Source organism: Alexandromys fortis, unplaced genomic scaffold (assembly GCF_014885135.2).
Source record: "Alexandromys fortis isolate MF-2015 unplaced genomic scaffold, M_Fortis_MF-2015_v1.1 scaffold_104, whole genome shotgun sequence".
In the NCBI taxonomy this organism is placed as follows: Eukaryota; Metazoa; Chordata; class Mammalia; order Rodentia; family Cricetidae; genus Alexandromys; species Alexandromys fortis.
In genome coordinates this window covers 5,354,491-5,361,161 of record NW_026068000.1, presented here as the reverse complement: position 1 = coordinate 5,361,161, position 6,671 = coordinate 5,354,491, and the positions used below count along the sequence as shown (strand labels likewise).

The 6,671-nt window shown below is 50.2% G+C and overlaps 1 protein-coding gene across 3 annotated transcripts in view; it reads left to right on the top strand.

Moving 5' to 3' along the window:
• Ttc39c (tetratricopeptide repeat domain 39C) overlaps positions 1-6,671 on the top strand; it is an 89,756-nt gene that overhangs the window by 44,262 nt on the left and 38,823 nt on the right. The window contains exon 1 of one of the 3 annotated variants that reach the window (XM_050160712.1): positions 5,882-6,103. The exons of the other annotated variants lie outside the window; for them this stretch is intronic. The gene's annotated coding sequence lies outside the window, so the exon portion shown is untranslated. Of the gene's footprint in view, positions 1-5,881; positions 6,104-6,671 lie in introns of those variants that run through there. 3 annotated transcript variants of the gene reach the window in all.

The window sequence follows — 6,671 nt, the reverse complement described above, 5'->3', positions numbered from 1 at the left end:
CCTGCTCCACCCCACCCTGTTCCACCCCACCCTGCTCCATCCCACCCCCATTCCCATCCCCCACCACACCCCATCCCTGCCAGTTTGGAGCTGTGCAGTGACTGCCGCCTAGGGGCAGCTCACCTTACTGGAGCACACAGTCATGCTTGTCATTTTGGCATTCTTTTTCTGTTGCCCAAGAATTCTGGTGAGGAACTCATTTTAGCCATAAAGAAAATAATCATCCCTGCAGTGGTGGCGCACGTCTTTAATCCCAGCACTCAAGAGGCAGAGGTAGGCGGATCTCTATGAGTTTGAGGCCAGTCTGGACAAGTTCTAGGGTAACTAGGGCTATAAAAAGACCCTGTCTCAAAAATTAGAAATGTATACAGAAAATGTCTAAGAGAGGGTAATTAGGGTGTTGGTATATAAATGCCAGCTACTTGGGCACTGGCGGAGCCGGGAGGATCCCTTGAGCTCAGGACCAGCCTAGGCAGTAGAAGAGCACAGCTCTCTGCCTCCCCTTCTCCTCCCACTCAATCTTATTTCTCTTTCTGTGTGTCAGGGTGTGGTACATGTTGAGTACCCTTGGAGGCCAGAAGAGGGCATCAGATCCTCAGAGCTGTAGTTGGAGGTGGTTTTAGCCTGCCTGACAGGGTCTTGTAATCTGTCTGTCACCTGGGTACTTTGTCCCTTTAAAAGACAAGCTCCACCCACTGCAACCCCCCCTTCAGCTGAGGCAAGTGGACCTTCCTCCTACTCTACCAGCCTGAGCTCATGGTCTCTCTCCCTCTCCCTCCTATCCCCCCTTTTCTTCCCTTCCCCCCTGCCCTTTCCCTCTCTATAACCCACTAAACAAACTCTACCCAAACTCTCACTCTGCGCGGTGTATCTATCTGTCTCTCTCCCGCCACCTGCCAGGGACCCAGCTGAGGCCTACCCCTTTATAAATGATAACACTGGGTACTGAGCTCAGGTCTTTGGGGAGAGCAGTACTCATTCTTAGCCACTGGGCCATCTTTCCAGCCCGAGATGCTGCCTCGGAGAGACCAAAAATTAGACCTTGAAAGAGAAGCATCAGGCAGTGCGGTAAAGTGTTTTATGTGAAAGTTATCAAACATTACAGAATAAATTCCACTGCCCTTCTCTGGCCCACTCAGCCTTGCCGAGCTCCTGAGAGTGCAAGCTAACACTCAGGTGCACAGACACAGGTGTGGGCCCCGCCCAGAGTCACGCTGATCAGACAATCTCTTTGTTTCTGATTATTCCAGTTGTTATAGAAATACTGAGAAGATTTCTGTTTAAAGGACAGATTAGTCAGGTTATGACCTCCGATGTTTCCACCTAGAAGAAAGGTCCTCGTACTCTATCTTCCTCAGATGTGTCTTCAGGAAATGCAGTCTGCAGTACTTTGTCAGCTGTCCTGTGGAGATAGCAGGTTTAGCAGTATTCCTATGACTGGGCTAAGAATGTCGTTACAAACCACGGCGTCGTTTATGCTGCAGATGAGCCATGGCGTACTTAACTAGTTCTTGTGGCATTTGTGTGTTCTTTGTTGTACATGCTTTTCTTTTGTTTGTTTTACTTTTGGTTTATTAGGGGAGTGGAACCTATTTCACTTTTAACTCATAAATCATATGGTGACGTAGGGCTGATGCCCAGGGCCTCCCTGTGCTAAGCGGGTCCTTTACTGTGGGCTGTGGTTATTCCATCCATGAAGTCCCATCTCCCAGGGTGCCTTCCTGGGCTCTGCTTCCCCTTCTCCTCGTCTGCTGACTAGGGTAATGTTCAATCCTGCCTATCACAGCATTTGACAGGAGTCTCAGTTTTTATGATTTATTAAAGGAGATACTGAACTGAACAGAAATCCTCATAGGCTAACAACCCTGGACCTGGTGTTTGTTCATTTGCTCTGAACAGTAAACAGACACAGGCAACAGTGAGCGTCACTCAGTAATTCCCCACTTTACTGCTGAGGTTTGTCCTTGCTTTGGGTCTGTGTTGGAGCCCACAAGACCATACAGGAAATGTACAACTGACAGATTGATAAAGGCAGACCCACAAGCGGACAACTTCTGGGGCACCCGTTTTGCAGATCTGCGGGAACACTTGTCTTTTAGATAAGTCACTATTGATTCTGCAAAATCTTGTGAAATCATGGTGTTTCTCCCTTCAAAATTGGATTCATTCCGAAAACACCTCAGCTGTGTGGCCTTCCCATCCCCCACACCATGAGGCTTTAGAGAGATAATATTCACTCTTTGTTCTAACAGTCAAATTTACATAGATACAATCCTACAAAATTACCTGCTAACAGACCACACAGAAATTGTTTAAAGAAGACAGGCACTGAGTAAGAAGGTAACAAACAAACCTGGGCACCCCCAAAAGCTGCTCAGCACAGAAGAGATTGGTGAGAATGGGTGGATCCAGGGTTCAGGATATTTAGCATCTTTATCTAATGGTTTGGGATGTCAGGTATTTCCCCTTGAGCGTTGGCTCTTCCCTGGGTTGTGCCACCTCTCTGTGGATTTTGATGTGCATAGTGTCATGTCCTTGCCTATGGAATTTTCCAACTATAACTGTAAAGACTAGAAACCTCACGGAGATCGCTCTCTTCACACAAAGGACTAAAGAACGCTAGAGGTGCTGTCCTTGAGTTAATTGTTTTACCCTCTGATCTTCGCTTGCCACAGACATCCAATCCCGAGCCCTGGGGGGGGGGGGTACTCAAGACCCCCATGGATCTGCTCTGCTTTTCTGAGCTGGGTCTCTCTCAGTCTATAGCTCAGGTTAGCCCCAAATTCATCATCCTCTTGCCTGGGATTACAGGCATGTACCATCATTTTAGATGGATACATTTATAGACAAGAATAAAACCACAAACCTCTAGTGTGATTATTGAGCCACAAATAAGGCTATACTTCTAGGTTCTAGAGCCATGCACGTGCAGATGGGCCCTCGGGCATGGAGATGCCTGAATGTTAAAGCCGCCCCCCCCCACGTGACCCATGTGCATGTATGCGTGGTTCCATCCGCGTATGACCCAGCTAAACCCCTGCACGCATGCGTGAGCTCGTCATTGGCATCATCTGCGTATGATGTAGTCACGCCAACCCCCTGTGCGCATGCGCTAGGCAGCTTTTAAACCGCTCGACACGCCATCTCCCTCCCTCTCTCTGCACACTGACTTCCCAGGCCTGTACGCACCTCCTCTAAAAAACTCCTAAGCAGGTTTGTTCCGTGTTTCCTTCTCGCTGCGCCAGGTAATTTCATCTAGCTTCAGAGCTCTTCTGAGCAGTGTGCACACACTGACCGGAGTGGGGTGAGGCCAGCTTTGTAAGAGCACGTGTGTCTGCCTCGCTTCCTCTCCCGCCACGCTCCAATGTGACCCCACATCTTTGTGCTTGCAATCCAAGGCTCTTTCCCTCCTTCTGCAGTGCGTATATGACTTTAGAAAGAGGTTGTTGGAAACCTACCATGCAGCACTCCCTCCTGGTTTTATTTTCTTGTTCCGTTTGTGGTTGAACGGTCACTGTGTTCTTGGTGTAATGGCTCAGATGGCTTTCCTGGCCTTTTCTTCCCTTTCCAGGGAGACAACCACATCTTCCTACTTTGTCAGTGAGCTCTGCTGTGACTTCCTCTCTACCCCACTACCCCACAGTCTGACTGACTGTCCCAGCGCGTCCTCGTAGCCCCACAGTGCAGGTGTCCCTGGCCCCTTCCAGATGTGGTCTTTGCTCTCAGTGTTGTAGCCCACCCCCTGCAGCTGGGGCTGTCCTCTTAGACTGTGGACACTTAGCTGGCCTGTGTCACAAGGTAGAACCAAGTCCCTTTCAAGGTTGGCAGGTCAGCACCCGCCCCCTTCCAGCATCCTCTGCTCATTCCTCGAGGTTCTTTGAAATGGCCTTGGCAGCTTGTGTCTTGGTTCACCTCTCGCCTCGTCAGGAGTGGCCAAGGCCTCCCCTTTCCTCATCAGTCCTGTCTGGGTGCTGAGAGGGGACCTTGTGTGTGGCCAAGGCCTCCCCTTTCCGTAACAGTCCTTTCTGGGTGCTGAGAGGGGACCTTGTGTGTGGCCAAGGCCTCCCCTTTTCTCAACAGTCCTTTCTGGGTGCTGAGAGGGGACCTTGTGTGTGGCCAAGTGAGCAGCTGTCACCAGTGATCTGCGTTTTCATTTCTGGGCCTGTTTCAGTCAAGTTCTCAAGGGTAGGGACTGTTGATCTGTTTTTCCTCTGGCCCATGTGTCTTAGCACTTCCTTGGAGTCTGGCCCTGTGACAGCTGCTGACATCCAGAGATGAAGGAGGGTGAGTCTTCACCTGAGAACCAGGGGTTTCGTGGGGGGGAGGGGGGGTTGAGGAAGTTTATGACCAGCAGGCGCGGACTTAGAGAGGTTGCGCCAGGAACAAGTGGTTCTGAGCTAAGGGGAAGGCCGAGGGTCTCTGCTCTGTCCCTCTGCAGTTAGAGAGTGAGCCACATTGGAAGGGGGCAAACTGCGTGTCTCCAGTCCCAGCACTTTGGAGGCCAGGCAGGAGGATAAGACTGTCAAGGCTTAGCCTAGGCCACTGTCAAGATTGCTATAAACAAATGAAACAAAACCAAAAAAAAAAAAAAAGCCGACTTCTTTCTCTGTGTCTTGATGCATAACCAGTGCCACTCCCTAGCATGCGGTGAGTGTGCACTCTGTAGATGGAAGAAGAATGGGGGGTGATGCCACTGGGAACAGTCTGGGCTGCCTGGTGACAATGACGTCACCTGTTCTTCTGGAAAGACAAGTTGTTTGGCAAAGCTCTTGTCTCATAAGCATGAGGACTTAAGTTCTGTCCCCTAGCCACCGGATCACCTACTCAGCGAGCTCCAGGCTGTTTTCCTGAGAAACAGCACCAAGGGTATCCCAGGTAACACACACCCTTCCCACAGTCACTTGGACACATGCACAAGCATACGCACTGGTGCACACAGGCTCACACACAGTAAGTCAGCGTTTTTCCTTCAAGGTCTGCTGCCTGAGTCTTGGGAAGGTTAGCCTCCTCATCTGCACTGTGGGGCTCCAGAGGCAGGTGCCCTTGCCAGACGTGGTGATTCCTTCCAAGGTCGATGTGGTGTAACTGGTTGCTTTCGGTTTCTAAGAAGTTACCCTTCCAGCAAGGATTTTCCACTCCCACGTGTGGTGCGGCTTCCTGACCCCTCCCCCCATCTCCCTGCCGATTGATGCTGACCCTCACAGGGAGGGCAAATGCTCTGTGGTTTCCTGCTCTTCTGCCTTCTCAGGCCGAATGTTTGTATCTGCCCTTTCAGAGGAGCTGGGGGAAGGTCATGCCGCGTGGGCCTGGAAAGCTGTGTTCTCTGATGGCTGAAGGGAAGTGGTTCTTTGGAGGCATTGCCAGGCTATAGGTAGCCCAACATTTCCCCCAAGCAGAGCCTCTCCCCAGCAGAGTTGGTGCCTAAAGCAGGCTGCATCCTCCTGCTGCACAATCTGCCCAGTTGCTTAGGTGGCCTCCTGCAGAAGCCATGGTGCTAGGGAGGGAGGAGGGAGGAGGGAGGTCCTGGGGAGCCTGTCCCAGCACAGCTTCTTGAAGCAGATTTCCTTCTGTGTGTTAGCTTTGTTTTGCATGCATTGGAGTGTCTAGTCTTGACTAGTCCAGCAAGCTCTTGAAGTTTTAATTTTCCTGGCTCAAGTTAAAGCTCCCCAAGTGTCAGTGAGTGTGTGTGCGTGTGCGTGCGTGCCACACTGTACTTTATCCTCACAGACGCTGAGGCCAGTGTGTTCCTTAGGCATGAAATTTGTGTATTTTTGTTTGATAAGAATGGGGTTTTCATGGGCGGGATTCAGTTTTGCTTTATTGATTGAGTTCTATGTGGATCGGAGTTGATGGATTTTTCTGTTGGTTATTGTCACCGCTGGCTTTTCTCTCATTCCTCTGCTGGGATCTGGAGGTCAAAGTTCACTTTCTCCTCACTCCCAAGTTTGGACATTGCCCAGGTTTCTTTGCTGTACAGTTTATCCCTTGGCTAGATGTGATTGGCCGCAGCTCCACCTTTGTCCCCTCCTTGTCCCCTGTCCTCCTCATCTTCAGTGCTGCTTTCTCATAAATGAAGATTCTACTTTAATAAGGGAAACACCCGGTAAGTGGAGCTTAAGTTTTCCGTTTTCAGTCCCCACATAGTGATGAAGTGAGGAGGAAGGAGGCGTTTAGGTACTTGTTACGTGGAAAAAGTGAATGTTGAAGTCAAAAGGAGTGTTTCACTCCTAAGCTCAGGATTTGTTCAAGCGGTGGCAGGACCGTCTGTGCAGCTCCTGGAGAAGATTGGAGGACACGTTTTTTTCCTCCTGGGTTTACCGAGGCAGTGTCTGACATGGAGTGTCCTTGCAGTAAGTGCTGTCCAGTTGAATTAAGTAGGATGTCTCAAGCAAGCCTTAGTTCCATGATGAGGAATTTAGCTTTGGGTCTTTACGTTTGTTACTACATTTATTTATTCTGCTTATGCAAGGGACGGGAAAGTGCGGTCCCAGTGCCTGTGGGGATCTGAGGACCTCGCAGGAATCAGTTCTTCCCTTCCACCGGCAGGCTCAGAGCAGGGACCTTTATCTCTGAGCCGTCTCACTGGCCCGGACTACTTAGTTTGACTTCTTTATCCTCACCCTGTTCATTTAAATGGACAAAGACTCCAGAATGTTCACCCTTCAGAATGT